Source organism: Muscardinus avellanarius (assembly GCF_963383645.1).
Source record: "Muscardinus avellanarius genome assembly, chromosome: 7".
In the NCBI taxonomy this organism is placed as follows: Eukaryota; Metazoa; Chordata; class Mammalia; order Rodentia; family Gliridae; genus Muscardinus; species Muscardinus avellanarius.
The window spans coordinates 67,600,188-67,606,101 of NC_137793.1; the positions used below are offsets into that span (position 1 = coordinate 67,600,188).

Sequence of the window (5,914 nt, forward strand, 5' to 3'; positions counted from 1 at the left end):
GATTTTTCAGTGGATTCATGATTGGTATACAAGAATACTAGTAATTTTCCTATATTGATTTCTGTATCTGCCTTTGCTGAAGCTGTTTATCACCTCTAGAAGTATTCTGGTTGAGATTTTTGGATCTTCTAAGTCATGTCATCAGTGAACAAAGATAATTTCAGTTCTTTCCCTATTTGTATTTCTTTAATTCCCTTCTCCTGTTGTACTGCTGTGGCTAGAGTTTCAAGCACTATGTTAAATAGGAATAGTGACAGTGGGCATCTTTGTCTTGTCCTGATCTTAAGAGAAATTTTCTCAGTTATCACTATACATAATATATAATCTAAATTATTATAACATATTAATTATATAATACATTGATAATATAATTATGATAACATAATTACATATAAATATATCACTCTAAACTTCAGTTTGATGTCTAATTACAATGTGCCAAATAAAAGCATATATGAAAAAGTAAAAATTTAACTGGGTACAATATGGTGTTGCCCAGTGGTGGTGTGAACTGTGAGGAATATGCCAAGTTCCAGGAATTACTCAAAGTAGTGAGGATAACTGATGACAGAATAGTACACAAATTAAATGCTACAATTTCAACACCTTCTTTCGCAGGGAAAATTGATGCCAGCCAAACCTGTAAACAACTTTATAATCTTTGATAGTAGTTCATGCCAGTAGGGATAGTTATTAAAAAAAAAGTATAGATCAGACCTCAGCAGTAACAATAATTTTTAAAAAAGAATTTGGATGATTTAACATTATTAAAACAACTTAGAAAAAAAGACAAAATTAAAATAGATGCAGTTCAGAACTGAATATTGAAGAAATGGTAAATGATAGGAGCTAGGAGGTATTTAATGAACACTGTAAAATTTACTTTAAACCTCCAAAGAATGAATACAGATAATTTTTTGAAAGGACCAGGTCATCTCATCAGAACTAAGCATGATAGATGCCAACAGGGTAAGCTTTCTAAGATGATTTCTTAGCCAACAGTCCAAGACCTTTTACTGATTTTAGTTCCAAGACCTCAAGTCTAAGTAATTCTGATAATTATGAAATAATCAACTACTATTTTATGCTAATTCTATAAAAGTTTTTATAACTATTATAATATTCTGGAAAAATTAACTAAAAAATATTTATTTATTTATTTATTTATTTATTTATTTCCTTTTTGATGCTAGGAATAGAACCCAGGGTCTCATGCATGCAAGCCCAGGAAATATACCCTCAGTTTCTCAGCTAAAAAAACTTGTGAAATATTAAAATTTTTGTTAGTGATGATAAAATAATTTTCTTTTTTTTTTTAGTCTTTTTTTTTATTGGTGCACTGTATTCATACATCATAGTGGGATACAAAAAAACTTTTGTAGACATACATGCACATATCACCTACTCAGCCCCCAGGCGATCCACCCCATTCCCTCCCCATCCCTCCTTCCCATGCTTGGCTTAGTGGTTAACATCTAGTATTATAGCAATTTATCCAAAATTAAAAATGATAATCTCATATAACAGTTTCATTTGTCTGACACCAAGCTTTTCATAACTTAGATAACATTTCAATATTTCTTTTTGCTTTCTTTCTTACCAAAGAATATTTTTTCTTTTTTTTTTGGTGAAACTATCATATATTTATATATTTATTTTTCAGAAAAAATCTATCCTGATATGGAATATGGACTCTAGATACCCAAAATGATCTCGAAAAAGAACAAAGCTAGAAGATATATATTTCCTGATTTCAAACCATATAAAGCTACAATAATTGAAACAGTGTAGTACTGTTCTAAAGGCAGATATATAAACCATAGGAGTTAAATAAAAGCCTAGGGATAAATTCTTCCATATATTGCCAAGTTATTTTTGACAAGGTTTCCACGAACATTTGGTGGAGGAAATAATAATCTTTTAACTAAATATTGTTGAAAAATAATAATTACATGAAAAAGAATAAAATTGGACCCTTACCTAATCCCATATACAAATATTAACTCAAAATAGATAAAAGACCTAAATATAAATCTTAAGACTATAAACTTTTAGAAGAACATCTGGGTCATAAAACCTCACAACACTGTAATTGGCAGTGATTTCTTGGATATGATTTCAATGGCACAGGCAACAAAAGGGTATACAAACTCCCTAGAAAATAAAAAAAAAATATTGTATATCCAAAGACAATGTAAACAGAGTTAAAAGTTACTGATAGAATGGGAGAAAATATTTTTAAATGCTATATCTGAAGGTATATTTATATTCCAACTAGAAATCCTAAGAATTAACAATAATAAAAGCAAACACAATTTAGAGATAGGTAAAAGACTAACATAAATAATGAATCTCCACAGATAACCAATCTTAGTTGTCTGTTGGATGGAAAATCTTGTTTCTCTGGTTCTGGTGTGTGTTACCTATTTCTTCTTTGTAGTTAATCTCTTTGAGTATTTTCTCTAGCATTGGTTTTGAAGACATAAATTCCTTCAGTTTCTGTTTGTCACAGAAGCTTCTTATTTCTCCTTCGAATTTGATAGAAAGTTTTGCCGGGTAGGAAAATTTTGGCTGGAAGTTGTTTTCTTTCAGAGTTTAAAATATGTTACTCCAAGCCCTTCTGGCTCTCATGACTTGGTTTGGGAAGTCTGGAGAGATTCTAATTGGTTTGCCTCTGAAGGTCACTTGGCCCTTTGTTTTTGTTGCCTTTAAGATTCTCTGTTTGGCTTCCACATTGGTCATTTTGACAATTATGTGGCGTGGGGATCCTCTTCTCTGATCCTCTCTAACAGGAGTTCTATAAGTTTCCTGGACCTGTGTATCGACCTCTTGCTCTATGTTTGGAAAATTTTCTGCTATTACTTCCTTGAAGAGATTGTTGATCCCTTTGGTTTCACCTTCTTTTCCCTCCTCTATTCCAATTATTCTTAGGTTAGCTCTCTTAAAATGGGCCCATATTTCTTCAATGTCAGATTCCTACTGTTGGATATTTTTTTCTAGATTAGAAACTATGTGTTCATTTTTGGAATGATCATCTTCTAAGAGCGAGATTCTATTCTCCATGTGGTCTAATCGGTTGTTTGTACTTTGAATTGAGGCCTTTACTTCATTAATTGCATCCTTCATCTCTTTTTGGCTCTCTCTGAATTCTTTTCTTAACACCTCTATTATTTCTACAGTTATTTTCCTGATTTGATCTTCTAGAAATCTCTGAATTTCTGTTTTATCAGGTTCTGAAGTTGTGGGGTTGTGGGAATTCATTGCTCCATTGTTATTCCTCATTTCCATGATTTCGGAAGTTTGTGCCTTCTCTGGGATCTTCTCTGGGTCACTACAACTTCACTTAAGGTGCTCTGGATCTCGAGTCTGTGGTATCTCAGACCCCATTACTCCTTTACTGGGTTGTATCACAGAGTCTCAGACCCAGGGAGTCAATAGAGGCTGCTTTAGACTGTTGGGGGGTGCCAGGTTGGGCGTTCTCCTATGGTGTGATATCTCTGCCACCGCCACTCCCCCACTGGGTCAAGTCCCTGGGAGTGCAGTACTGGGATTTCTCCTCTGGGGCCCTCAATTTGACTCACTGTTGTTGAGTGCGCAGATGGAGCTGTAGTGGACTCGGTGAATTCACTGCTGCTGCTGCCGGTGGCAATATGGCGCTACTGCCACGCTCTCGGCCATGAGGCTGGCGTATTCCTTTTCTGTTTTTGAGCTCCGCTCTGAGTCCCTGCAGCATGTGCTGAGCCCAGCCACTGGGAACTTTAGAAAAATCTGCCGAATCCCACCCGGCTGATCCGCAGCGGCTCACCTCGGTTCACTGCCCGCCGCTCCTCTCTGGAGCCTGGTGGGCTGTTAAGTGCGTTGGTCTGTAGCCGTAGCCGTCCCAGTGAACTCGCCGCTGCCGCCGGCAGTAAGGCGCTGCTGCCGCGTTCTCGGCCATGAGGCCGGCGTATCTCCTCTGTGGCTCTGAGCTCCGTTCTGAGTCCCCCTCCTCTCTGGGGCCTGGTGCTGCAAGAAAAGATGGCGCCTGCCACAGCACTACAGTCTGGTTTCTTTCTGGTGTCCCGTTTTTCCAGCCCTCTTTTTCTCTGTCCCTTGTAGTTACATTTTTTTGTTTCTCTGGTGATGGTGTTTTCTGGCTATGAAAGGCACTGATTTTGTGGTAATAGAGATTGGTTGTTAGCGGGGCTCTTAAGCCCCGCTTTTCTCGGTCGCCATCTTCCCAGAATTCTCGATAAAATAATTTTCTACATATCTCTTGATCAATAAGTCAAGCAATATTAAGTTTTTTAGATCTTAAGCATTAGAAAATTTTATAAAAATCAATGACTGTGTGATTTAAAAACTCTGTCAACACAGACAAACCCAGAGCTACAAAGAGTGTTGAGACATAAAATTCTTAAGCCATCAAATAGAAAACCTCGAGTTAAACATAAAAGTTTAGATCCTCCAGTGCTTGTAGTCTTATCTGCCAAATTATTTTGCTTAGTGGGTAACTGAGACACAATTGATAATTCTTAGTTTCCTCACAATGGTATTCAATATCCTAGTCCCAATCTTCTCTCTCCCTCCTTTTTTTTTTTTTTTTTTTTTTTTTTTTTGGGTGGTACTGGGGTTACTGGAAGACCTTCTACCTCCGGGCTACACTCCCAGACCTATTTTTTTTCATTTTTATTTGGAAACAGGGTCTCCTAAGTCAGCGCACACAGCTGGCTTCGAACCTGCGGGATCCTCCTGTCTCTGCCTCCCAAGCGCGGGGATCTCCCTCCATTTTAATGCTTGTAAGATTCATAATAATAATAGACACACATGCACACAAGTCTTGGTATATTTCCCTTCTGATCCCATCCAGCTACTCACCTCCCCATACACATTAGTGACACTGGCAGTAATACCTTCAAATATGAACACAGCACTAACCAATTTCCTTCATCAATTCTTCTTCTTCCTTACCTGACCCCATTCCCTTCCGCTCTTTTACTAGTCCCTCTCCTTAATTATATTAAATCCCTTTTGTTTCCTATTTTCTCTCTGTATATAAGAGAAAACATTCAACTCTTGGCCTTCTGAGACTGATTTCAATTAGCATAATATTCTCTAGTTCTATCCATTTTCCTTCAAGTGACAAAATTTTGTTCTTCTTTATGATCAAATTGGTCTTTCAATTAAATAAAAATAAACACACTGCAATTTCACACTTTCTCTCAGGCTCCCTCTACTGGTTATATGCTCTACACCTCTATGTCCAAATTCTATCCAGTCTCAGACCATTATATCAGAAGATTTTCTCTAATATCTTTGTCTTGTAATAGTATCTCCTCTCTGAACTACTACAACAATTATACTCAGCAACTATAGGCTGTAGGGTCTTTATAGATAAGAGATAAGAATTTATGGATAGCTATAAATTCTACCTGGCATCTAATATAGTTCCATATACATCAAAGGTATTTAGTGTATACTGTTAACTGAATTTTAGATACTTTTATCTTCCAAAAATAATCCTATTGCCTCCTCAATGATCTCCCCATTTTTACATATCACTGTCAAACTGTAATTCATGATTCTACATGTATATATGTGTATACATATAAATGATAAATTGTACATTTTAAATGGAGTAGTATTTTTTACCAGATAATAATGCTAAAATTCTCTGTGTTAAAACCATCCAGTTTTCAGAAGAACCATCAGAGAAGCATTTTACATTAGCACAATAAAAGTCTGTGTGTGTGTGTGTGTGTGTGTGTGTGTGTGTACACACGTATGCGTGCACAGTATGGGGGATGGAACCCAGGAGCATTCTACCTCCAAGCTATACCCCCAGCCCTAATTTATTCTTTATTTGGAAACAGGGTCTCGCTGCATTGCAAAGAGCCTCCTAAGTAGTACCTGAGGCTGTCCATGAATTGTGATC

The 5,914-nt window shown here is 36.5% G+C and overlaps 1 pseudogene across 1 annotated transcript; it reads left to right on the top strand.

The window, feature by feature from the left end:
* The first annotated feature begins 485 nt into the window (after positions 1 to 485).
* On the top strand, positions 486 to 913 carry LOC308265097 (protein MIX23-like; annotated as a pseudogene). The gene has a single exon. The product of its transcript is annotated as a protein MIX23-like (transcript).
* The last annotated feature ends 5,001 nt before the right edge of the window (positions 914 to 5,914 follow it).